This window comes from Ruditapes philippinarum, unplaced genomic scaffold, assembly GCF_026571515.1.
Source record: "Ruditapes philippinarum isolate M1 unplaced genomic scaffold, ASM2657151v2 ctg19348_1_1_1_1, whole genome shotgun sequence".
Taxonomy (NCBI): Eukaryota; Metazoa; Mollusca; class Bivalvia; order Venerida; family Veneridae; genus Ruditapes; species Ruditapes philippinarum.
This window is the reverse complement of record NW_026859942.1, coordinates 2281-15095: the sequence shown is the minus strand read 5'-3', so window position 1 is coordinate 15095 and position 12815 is coordinate 2281. Positions and strand designations below refer to the sequence as shown.

The window sequence follows — 12815 nt, the reverse complement described above, 5'->3', positions numbered from 1 at the left end:
AACTTTTTTAAATAATCAAGAAATTCATGCGGTTTAAAAAGCACATAAAAGGGAATTTCATTTACGGAGGGAACCGTGTCGGGGTTTTTGTTTGTCAATCACGATTTAAATTTATCTTTAATTACTAATATGTATGGTGAAAAAAGTCGCATAAAATTTTTGACGTTACGTAATATTTTTTTGAGAAAAGAAGAAAAAATTTGAAAAAAGGGTTTCCCCCAAATTTTTAAAAGTATGTTTATTTTCCAAAATTTTGATGAAAAAAAAATAAAAAATGACTTTGATATGACGATTTAAAAAATTTAGGTTTTTATTAAAAATCAATATTTAAAAAAGACTTTTTTTCAAATATGTTATTTTTTATGAGATCAACGACATTTAAATGCACAAAGATTAAAAAATAAACAATTATTACTAAAAATTGGAAAAAATGACTTTTATGTGATACCGGAAAGTGTCTGTTGTCACCTTAATTTTCAAAAAATTTTCACCGTTGATATTTTTTATATAATTGCCTTTAACAATGTATATTTCTCACAGTCAGTCAGGCCAGTTTTAGTGTTTGTTAGCGTATACGCATAACACGAAACAGTCATAATTTGCACTAAAGAGTAATTAGAGTGTTATACGGGATGAAAATTTCAAAGAAATCCATTTGTCATCTTTACGATGCATAAGGTAAATGTACTAGGGCCAAAAAACGGGACTTAAAAAATTCATCTCTTAAAACATAAAAATTGTTTATCAACATTTAGGGGATTATTAACAGTTTGCCTGAAGGAAAATATCTTTAAAAATTAAAAGGCTTGGTTTTTTGAGGTATTGTTTCCTTTTGCTTTTATTTCAAAATATTTTTATAATGAAAAAATAAAATCATATAAACTCGCCAATGTTGTTTTTTTAATATAAAACATTATTTTTAAGCTGATAAAAAAATGTGATGTGTATACCAGAATAAAGTAAAATAACTTACGATATTTTTAAATATAACTATTTATTAATTGCAAAAATTTTGGGTTTAATTTGTTTATTAAACTTTTATACAAATTTAGATTCCCTTCAAATAAATTCAACTGCGAGAAAAATCATTTAAAAAATCTTTTATTTTTCATTCTTTAAGTTATAATCTTACCTAGAATACATTAAATAATCTATTTTTTTTTAATAAAACAACAACATAGTTAAAGAAATGTTTTCTATATTATATATCAAAGTAACATAACGCTTATTTTTCCAAAAAATGTAAAATATATAAAATAAGACATAACCGCAATGAGACCCCCAAATATTTCCCAAAGAAAATGATCCAAAGAGCAAGTCCAGAGAAATTATTGAGAACCTCGGAGGATGTGGTCCTTCCCGATTGCATGAGCGTTGTCGTTATTTTTAAAAGACGGTATCTGCTTCGCTTCATGGGGATGATTAATAATATCTGCAGCCCATCATGGTGGGGTTTCAGAAGGGGGCCAAACCGGGAAATGATGTAAAGACATGTCAGTTTATGAAAACAACCTGCCGTGCAGTATTGTCATCTAAATCGGTGTTAAGGAAAAAAACTCCAAAAAGTCAAAACTTTGGATTCGAAAACGTTTAATTTCCATAGTAAATAGGTAAATATTAGTTTACTTACTCGTTGAATTAGCCCCTGAAGTTCGAGAAGGGGCTGGTCATGAGAGATGTTGCAATCAGAACAACTCAATTAACTGACTCTGCGGTTTAACTACGTGTATAATTTCGCATACCACAAACGAGTAATTTTTTGTTTTTTTTACCCCACATGGTTTTCCCCATATTGTTATATACAAGAAAAGTTATTTAATGAACTATAACATAAAATATCATCAATTTTGTTTTTAGTTCAATCTAGTTTTTTGGGTCGAGATTACATCCGAGTATCATTAAAAATCCCTACAGATTTCCGGGGTGCTTGTTGGGGAAAATTGCAGCCGGGGGATACAGATCTATTTGGAAGGAAACCCCCGTTTTTTACATCTATCTTATTTTTGATCATTTAACCTGTTTGGATTTTTTTCCCACAAGCTGGCAAATGTTTGGATTGCACGGTTTTTACAGGTGTAGGTTTTGGATTCTTTTTTACAACTCATATTGTCTCCTGTCAGAGTTTTCCTTGGCGAAATGGCTGGTTGGATAGTAGGTTTTTTACTTGGCCTATTTAGTCTGTCTGTTTTCACTTCTGGGCCCGGTTAATTTAACTGGGCGGATATACAGTTTAGACAGCTTTTATGGGATACCCCGTTTTCTGGCATGGTGGTGAGTCAATAAAATATATGTAAAATTTTTCTTACATGACAAATGTGTGTAATTAACCAAAATTTGTTCAACTAAGAATGTTGTATTGGAAAAAAATAAATTAAGCACTTTAAAATGAACAATACCTGGCAAAAAAAAAAAAAAACAACAAAAACTTACAGATATCCTTTTGAAAAAGGGACCCAAGGTTCACTAAGACCAAAAATGGCCCCATTTTTAGATTTTGGGAAAAAAACCTAAAGGGTATAGTCCCAATGTGTTAAAATTTTCAAAATAAAACATTTATTAGGCATTTCTGGTTACTATGACGACATAATGATCATAATTAGGGGGCACCGCTTAATTCAATTAAATCAAAAATTTTTAGGCAAATTTTCATACAAGACTAAAAACCCTTTGTGTTTTTGACAAATTTTAAATTTCAAAAAGATGGGGCAATATATTTCTTAAAATTTTTGAAAACAAAATTAAAGTTTTTTTAAAAATTTTAGCCCCAGTGTGAAAACAAAACTAATTAAAAGTTTAAAAGGGGGCTCGTTTGGGATTTTTTCCAAATTCGGATTTTTAGAAAAAAAAAATTGCATGCTTTATTTTTTTGGGCCAACAAAATTTAAATTTTTTTTTAACTTTTAAAAAAACTGTAAGTTTTTTTCATTTTTTAATAAAAATGTCTAATTTGCTTTTAAAATTCATCTATTTCTTACATTACGTTTAAAAATAAGGGTGTATAAAAATAAATTTGCAATTTTAACGGCCTTTTTTTCAGTTTTAAAGAAAAGGGACGTTGAACATAAAAATTTAAAAATTTAATAATGATAATTATTATTATCTTTTATTATTATTATTATTTTTTATATTTTTAATAACAAAAAACAGAAAAGGGTTTTTTGTCTAACCAAACTAAATTTTCCCGCTGAGTAACTATATACTGAAAGGGAAAATTTAGATAAGGGGAAAATACTGGGGTTGTTTTTTTATTCCGATGTATAGTGTAAAAGTGGGGGCCCAAAATTAAGAAAATTTTATAGATATAAAGGGTATGTTAAAAATGTTTTTGTCAATTTAAAAAATAATTTTTAAACTGTATGCTCTTTCGGAGTATACGTAATATTTGATACTGAACTGCAAATTCGATACAAATTTTTTTTTTAAAAAATTTATGATACGGGCCAAAATTTCCAAAAAAACGATTTGTGTTTTTTATAATTATGGAAATAAAACCATTTTATTAAAATTAAGGGTAATGATCCATGACAAATTTGAGAACTGAGAAAAACAAGGGGCTTTTCAAGAACGTGAAAAAATTCCCTTGAAGGTTTTCTATTTCCAAAACCCAAACTTTTTACATTTTGTTAAGTGGGGTTTGGAAAAAATTTGGGACAAATTTTAAACCCCCAGCAGTGAACTAAAATTTAAATAAAAAGAAACCTAGGTTTTTTTTCAAAACACATTGCCATCTTTTTGGTGACTTTATTTTTTTAAAAATAAAAATTGAAACTTCATGTATATACGGAAGTTACGGGAGCGGACACAACAACCACCAAATTTATATGTATAAAAACATAAGTTTTGGAAAAAGTTTAAACCCCCCAGCAGTGCCCTTTAAACTAAGGCGTAGGAAAAACCTTAAACAACAAAATCATACATTTATGATAATTTCAAAATTGAAAAAAAAAAACTATAATCCTTTCAGGGCAAAATTTATTTCAGAGCAGACACGACCATATCTGCCAAATTTTTTTTATTAATATAAAAAATTTAAACAATTTTTGGTTTAAAACCCCAAAAGTCCCCGGGACCTACATTAGAAACCAGTCTTTTTCACGCACACCAACATCTATGGTTTTTCATTTGAAAAAAAAATTTAAAAACCCTTTTCTGCATATGAATAAAGGGGCGGACGACCACCACTGCCAAAATGTATAAAGCCTGAAGGACTGAGGGAATTTGACAGATTTGACAGAGGGGACGGTTCGATTTTAAAATTTTGCCACCCTTTCGAGGGCATAAACTTTTATTTACATGTATTTAAAATTTATGTGACAAAAACAACTTTTAAGTAAAGTTTTGGGGTTTTATTTTAAATTTCCAAAATATCCCCTTTACATCTAAAAATTGAGTGTAAATTAAACATTTTAACATAAGGGGGGGCCTACAATCAAAAATTTTAAAATTTGGGCATTGTCTCTTTTACTGTTACTTTTAACGTATTCTCTTCACACTGTATTTGAATGGCTATCAATTTCAAAATAACCGCACTACCCATATCAGCAAAGATTATCAGGGGGGCCCTTTTTTCTCACTCCTGACTAGTCTCACAACTTCTCATGGGTACTCCATATGCGAGATACCAAATGTAACGGTGGAGACATCGGAAACCCACATTCAAACTACGTTGCACCATAAGAAAGGGCAGTATACACCATCAATGCTGGTCATTCGTGGTAAGATAATCCAAATTCATGTAGTTATTGCTGTTACAATGTATGCTCTGTCAATTTCGTGCACAAAATAAAAGGATCCTTTTGAATTGTTGAATAAAGGGGACAAGTCAGACTTTCTGTCTATTTATTCTTTGGAAACAGCTAGAGCTTAATAAATGCTTTTTTCTCACCCTTTGGGAAAAGTGTACTAAGCCCATTTCGCCCGTTTGAAAAACCCAACATACTTCCTCTTTGGGAATTTCTTTTTGAATATTTTTTAATGAAATAATTAACCCAAATTAATAAATTTGAAACTTTTGTTGAATTTTTAACAATTAAAAGTCTAACAAAATTTTTTAAAAACCCTTAAAAAAACTATGAAAAAGGGGACTGACTTAAAAAAGCTTAAAACCCGAAGGAAAAAATACATTAAAGAAATTTAACATATTATTTTCTGAAAAAGGGACTATCTATTTTTAAATTTAAATTTTTAAAATTAAAAAAAAAAAAAAAAAAGGGAAATTTATGATCCAGGTTTTTAACTCGTTCTCCTGTGGGAGGCTCCCATGGGTACCCCCCTGGGGCTAATGCCACATTCCGAGATGCTATGACATCTTTAAAAAGAGTTTTTCATAATTTTTTATTTCCCTCAAAGCAGACCCATGTGGAAAATTTTAAAGTTTAAATACTTCTATTAAAACGTATCTTTAAATTGTTTTGAGATTGCGATAAATTTTTTTTTCACAAAAATAAATTGGGAAATTTTTTCTTTTTCTAAACCTTTTTTTAAAAAAAACAAAAAAAAACCTCTTAATCACTGGTGTTAAAAAGCCCCAGTTGGGATGTTTTGTTGGGTTTTTTTTAGGGGCGACAGAACCGGACCCAGATCAAGTATTAGCAATAAAATAGCTTGAACAGGGATTTAACTTCTTTTAATGAATCAATTAAAAAATTTCATAACAACACCCTTTCTTTAAATTTTAAAAGAAATATTTTTGGGCATAAGTTTGAATCTCAGCATTTATGGTTTTAAAACGTTTCATATTTAAATTTTTTTAACCTGCCAGAAAATTTTTTTTACATATTTTCAGTGGAAAACCCTCCCAACTCGGGACCAAAACATAATCGTACTAATTTTTGTGAAAGTGCCTTTTAAATTTTCTAGAAAAAATTATTTTCCCGGGAAAACCCTTTATTAAAAAATATGTAAAGAATCAAAATTTTTAAAAACTTTAGAATAAAAAAATTTAATTTAAGTTGAGTGCAATATACATGCTCCATTGTTTGGGTTTTACTGAAATCAATGCCCGAAATGATGTTTAATATTTTGATAAAAAATCTTTTTTGGAAAAGAGCCCCAAATGCCTTTTTTTTAAAGATATAGTTGAAACCCCCTTTTTACATTTTAAAACACAATGGGTAAAAGATTTTTTTTGGGGCACTTTTTTCTGATACTTTTTAATTTTCCCTTAAAAACACCAAAAAAACGTGAAAATTTTTTTTATTTTTCTGGGAAAAAGGGTATTTCCAAAAGAAATTAAAAACATACTAAATGGGAAAAAAAATGATTCTATAATTCTTAACTTTTTTAAAAGTTTTAAGGGGTTTAACTTATAAATAAAAACCCAAAAAAAAGAACTTTTCATCCCAAAATTTTTTTTTTGCCAAATTTTTGGGGGAAAAATCCAAAAGGGGTTTTTGTGAACCAGCCTTTATAATTTCTGCACAATTTTTTTTTTTTTCCCAAAAAAAATAAGCAAATCCGTTTAACCGTTTTTTTTTGAAGACAATAAACGTGTCAAAAAATTTGGGAAAAAAGGAATCGAAAAAACGTTTTTTAAAAGGTTTTTTTAAAATTTTCGATTTCAAAGACAAAAACCCCCGTTTAAATTAAAAAACCCATATGCCCCCATACCTGCTTTATACATTCTTTTTAAATTTTTGTGTCCGTTCCTGTTAAAATTTCCAAAAAATTACTCATTAGCTAATTTACTGGGAAATTTTGAGTTTTTTTAATGTGTAACCCTTTATAATGATTTAGTCCAAAAAAGTTACTTTGTTAATATTTTACAAACAATTTTTTTACCGAAATTTAAACCAATCAGTATACATTGGGGAAAGGTGAAAGAAATCAAACTTACCCCAAACAACCCATTTTTAAACCCCTTTAAAACTAAACATTTCCCTTTTAAAAAAGAAAAATAATTTTTTTCATTTCAAAAACCCATACTGTTTTTTTTACCCCAACCGTTTTTAAAACAAATTTTTCCCCAAGCAAGAAAATTAAACAAAATCTTTATCACTGGCTTTAAATTTATTTTCAAACAGCGTTTATACCGGGAGAGTTTTGGTGGGTACATATTAACACGACGAACCCAGAAAGGCAGAGGTCATTGCTAAGAGCCGTGGCAAAGTTTTAATAGACGCAACTGACTTTGGGTATATAGATAAAGCCTTTGAGGAAAGCCAATAAAAAAAGATAAGGGAAATTTACACGTTTTTAGATCTGTTTAAAAAATCAAAGGAAATGGTGAATAGTAACCCTTTTTACTGGCAGCCAACTGGTAAGTTTCTGTTATTAAAATTTCAAAGAATTCATGAAATTTATTGCCCCGCGGCTTAAAAACTAACATGCATTAATTTCGCCATTTACACAAATTTCTACTTACGGTTTATAAATAAAATGAATTTTCAACACCCGGACTTTAATGTTTTTTAGGAATTGAGATTTTTCTTTAGGTGTTTTTATGTCATTACCCAAAATATTTTTTTTTTTTTTCAAACGGTTTCAAAATGTGATGCCTCATTTCCGAAGTAATTATTATCAACTGCCCTGTTAAATATTTAGTTTTCATTTTCAAATTGAGTTTGGGAAAGTTGACGAAATGATCGGCTTATTAAAACCAACCGCCCTTAGGTTTATATTTAAGTATATAGTTTATAGTTTTTTATTATTTAAAACATAGCACCTTCATTGCAAAGCTAATGATAAAAAAAATTGTGTATCCATTATTTTATTAAAGCGTACGATTTGTTAGGTTTGATTCATTTAATAAGCTTACCCCGGAATACTTGTGTTACTCTTTTTAATTTAAGGGTTGTTAAAAAAAAATCGATGCCTTACAAAAAGTTTTCCTTAAAAAAAGTTTATATAAACCCACAATTTTTTATTTGCAACCCACTATCCAATTGGGCCAGGGTTAAATTTTTATATAGGTGGCACTTGGAAAGGTGTGTTTCATACGGCATAGCTTTCGGAATTTCCAGTTCGCCTTTTCCGGAAACCACGTCTACTTCAACTTATTTCTTGCTTCAGTTTCCTTCCTTGAATTACCCTTATTAAGGCTATTGCACTTTGGGCTTCAGAACAGGTGGGTACTTTTAGTTTTTCCCAAATAACGCATTTGTCCAGTGAAGAAAAAGAAATCAAAGAGTAAAACTTACACGCATAAAAGGAATTTTTATTAAATATACATTATTGACAGCCATTCGGGTTTTAAAATGACGTGGTCTAGACTGACCTTAGACCGACCTATCATTATTGGCGACCCTTAGTGATCAGCTATTCAAGTAACTTTCATAAATAGCAACACATCTGGACAAGTTGTACATTAGTTTTAACTTATTTTATGTCATTTTATGGTTAATGAATTTGTAAATAAAAAACTTTTAAGATACTTTTTATAATTAAGATTAAATACATAAGAAATTCACGTACAATGAGTTGTTTTACATTTGATGCTAAAAATATACACATTTATGCTACATGTATATTAGTATAACATATACATTATCCCTCAGAATGTAACCATTTATAAGTTTTTAACATTATGTATGTTTCTTTATTAACATTTATTTTCAGATTTGGACGAAGATTTACTTCTATATTATGCTTTTCTACTGTTGCTTTAGGAGGCAGTGTTTGTCGTATCGTTCAAAACTTTAGGTATTTGAAAAACCCCAAGCTTTAAAGCAGCACGCCCCCAGATTTTTCATGCTTTTTTATGAAAATTTTGAAAATAGATTTAAAAGTAACCTATTGTGAATAAAGTAAGAAAGTCATTAACACATCGCAAACGGGCACTTAAACTCGATGTGAATAACCAAAAGGAGGTCAAAATCGGCAAGAATCAGACCTTACAGCGTAATTAACATATATGAAATATGGCATCTTTAGTTGTTAGTTTTGCCAATAAAAATATATTTTAGATAGAATATAAAAAATGCTTTTTGTTTATTTGATCCAATCTCGAGCCGGTTTCTTAAAAACTAAACGCCTCTGAAATAGTTCCTTTTTATAAAATTTCACAACTTAAGATATAATTCAATGAAAATTATAGGGCTATAATGTGTGTTACTTTTTGGTTTCGTTATAACATTGCTTTCCCATATTTCATTTGTGATATTTTTGACATTTCAGATGTACCTAACAAAGATGAATTAACAAATGCTTTTCGCGCCTTGTTGCTAATATGGGAATCTCAACTGCATGGGGATCTGTTCAAACAATGACAATAGAAATTTAATCCAACCGTGATCAGGTATTATTCTAAATGCAATTGAAACATTTTTATATTACAAACCCGTGCAGCTTTTGCGTCTTCATAAAAGTGGAATTGCACGTCCGTGCATATATTTTGACGTGACGTCATATGCGTTATACAAACAAAGCGTAAGGTCGCGCTAAATGTTAGCGTTACACGCGTCAATGAAAACTGATTCATTAGTCTATGTTTTGGGTATGTGATAAATATAATTAATATTCATGTAGGTTCATTTTGAATTTATTGAATAAAGTAACATTTTGCGGTTCGCATAATGTACTTTTATTCAACTCGTACAATAAATTCAGAATTGAATCTACATTCATATAATATCATTTTCACTCAACATGATAAAATGCCAATATTTTCACTCGCCGTCCCGGCTCGTGGAAATATGTGGCATTTAATCATGTTTCGTGAAAAATTATTCCATATTTCACTCAAACGAAAAAATATCCTCTTAGAATTGTTAGTGTATTCCGTACAAAACACTTTCATACGAGAATTGTCAAAGCATTGTTTTCAATTCACAAAACTTGTAAATTAAATGCAATTTGTGACAAGATATCTAGTGTATAAGTTAAAGTTTTCCCCATTTTTATACTATTTATGCCGGCTCGCCACGGCGAGCCGGTATTACGGTAGGATTTTACTGAGAAACAACCTAAAACTCCGAAGCTATCCAAAAATTTAATCGAAGCTTGGCTTCCAGCTTTCTACAAAATTTATCTATCAGGGCTAGGATCCAAAATTATTTAGCCAATCAAATTTAATCTTACATAGCGTCAAAAAACCTTCAATTTTCACGCCATTTTTAAAAATCAGCAAGTATTGTTTTGAGCGCAAAGATATAATGATGATTAAAATGTTTGTCTTTATGAATTCTTTTCAATAAATCATATTTACACTGACTTCTGATTTAGCGATTTCACCTGTTTTCTCTGTTGTAAGTTTTCGTTTGGTTAATTAACATAAGTGTACATCTGGTTCTGTGCATTTTTTATTTTTCCTTTTTTCCGGTCATTTTATCCTTTCCGGTGTTTAGTGTATGTATTTACTGGCCGGGATCCGGGACGCCCGGGATCCGGGATCGTATAAGATATGGAGGAAAAACCTAATGAACTATATTTGTGTTGATTGTTTGTCGTAATGAAAGGCCATTAAACGTTAATTTTTTTATTGTATATAATGAACGTTAAATTAATTTAACTTATAATATAGATATATTAAGAGCTTTTTATTAACAAACTTAAAATGCGGAAATCACAATACTTATAATTATATGCCTAATTAATTGGAAAAATCAAAGACTATTTTCTTGAATTGGTCAAATCCCGGATCCCTATATGTTTTAAAAACGATCCCAGCTTTTCTGAAAACTATATACTTGAACTGGCCAATCCGTGAGATCTATTTACATTTTAATACGATCCCGGCTTTTCTGAAAACTATATTATTGAACTGGTCAATTCCCGGGATCCCTATATGTTTAATAGGATCCCGGCTTATCTGAAAAACATCTTCTTAGACTGGTCAATTTCCGGGATCCCTATATTTTTTAATAGGATCCCGGCTTTTCTGGCTGAATTGATTGACAACTTGTGTTTACTTTAGGACTTGTGCCTCTCATTCCAATACTAAATAACATATATGTATTACAACTTAATTTTGTATAAAGAGACATCTTTATGAAATCTACCTATCTAACATTTTGTGGTCAAGGTCAACAGGCCATATAGTAAATGTGCATAGACATAGGTTCTTCATTCAATCTGTTTACATGCACCTTCATATATACTCATACTCATCTTGGTTAAACTGAGAGAACTTTATATGTCACTTTCAGTCAATGAGTTTAAGATTTTGAATTTACTGGCCCGAATACCAGTTTTGAATTTATTCTACTAAATAATTAACAAAATTTTCTTAAATTTACCCTGGCCTGAACTTATATACACTGGCCATCGGGCACCGGGCCAGTGTTGACTTCACTTTTATTTTGATGTTCGCTGAAGTCTCTTCAGCTAACAGAACTGTCATTTTTACATTTAAACACAACCCTTGAAAAAAATTACGAAGCGAGTCGCTACTAGCTTTTTTAAAAGCTAACCTTGTTAATGTTATTTTATATAGAAATATAGGATTTGGTACACTGAGTGTTACTGGGCGTATTGGCGCTATTGTTGGCCCTCAGCTGGTGTATTTGGTAAGTTTTTTTTATTAACCCAATTTATCTTTTCAGTTATCCTTCAAAATATCTTTTCTGGCACATATGCTTTTAACCATAATGTTGTTTTTGAAATACTTTTTAATAATTTTATGAAACATATTAACTGTCTTTGAACATGTATAATATTATAAAGTAGCTATTTATTTATAAATGTATATATAGACAATGAAGTCGTATATTTTTCAGTATTTCTTCTAATTTTTATCAATTCCCACTTTTTCAGAATACCTATATACCAGGGCTTTTATACTACGCATGCGCGGCAATATCAATTATATGTGTAGTCGGAATACTTTTCTTACCTGAAACAATGGACAGAAATTTGAAAGACAGAATAAAGCAAGAGTTTGATCTAGAAAATGCTGTCATTCATGACAGCATTAAAAATAACGACAAAAACAAAGAATCACGTGAGATCAACATAAAAGAACCGACAGGACCAATTACAAAAGACAGTAGAAAGTATCCTGATGTTACTGATAGTAAAAAGACTATTCCTTATTCTGTCTCTTCAAAAACAGAAACTACTCATATGTGAATAACAGAGAAATATATTGCAATGGGAAATATACGATTTATATGCGCTTGCTGAAATTACATCAGCGTTACCTGATGGAAATTAAGTTTATTGAAACAAAATTAATGTTAAATATGTAGAAGGTAGTGTAATAAAACAACCGTCTCGTATAACCCCTGGATTGTGCTTATTAAAAAGATATCTGATACAATCTATTGTGATAAAGTTATACACATCATATCAAGACAAAAGCAAAGCACAGAAGGCGCTGAATTTGAATGTCAGAAAGGTGAAGGTTGTGAGATTATAAACCAATTTGTTTTTGTATAGTGCCATCAATGCTGTTTCCAGTGTTTTAACTGTAGTAAATTGGCTAATTGCAACACTGTTGTTCAATTCAATGTTTATTTGACTTAAACAATTGAAAATATTGAATTGCCTTAACTGGGATTTGAACTCCAGACCTCTCGCTTCCTTAGCGAGCGTGCAAACCCCTCGGCCCCGGTTAAGTTCTATCTTAACAGCCTGAAGAAAACCACATTATTCTAAATTAGGGTTTGTAACCCTTAATTATTATTTCGAAACCTGTTGTTTAATACAGATGTAAATAATCATGGAGATTACTATAAGCATGTATATCTATAAAGAATAAAACAATATTAGAAATCTTTGACCATTCGGAAACTATTTTGCTAGAAAATGAATGCGCCTGTCATTTGACAATCTTTACGCACTGATCTCCCCTGAACTTTTCGGCGTTAGTGTACATATAAAGGGAAGTAACCGCTTCAGAAAAGCGGACTACTTTCGGCATTTGCAATTAACAGCAT

The 12815-nt window shown here is 30.2% G+C and overlaps 1 long non-coding RNA gene across 1 annotated transcript; it reads left to right on the top strand.

The window, feature by feature from the left end:
* The first annotated feature begins 9120 nt into the window (after nt 1–9120).
* On the top strand, nt 9121–12506 carry LOC132758361 (uncharacterized). Its single transcript, XR_009629566.1, has 3 exons — nt 9121–9235; nt 11372–11444; nt 11692–12506. It is a non-coding gene; the product is annotated as an uncharacterized LOC132758361 (long non-coding RNA).
* Nucleotides 12507–12815: the final 309 nt, after the last annotated feature.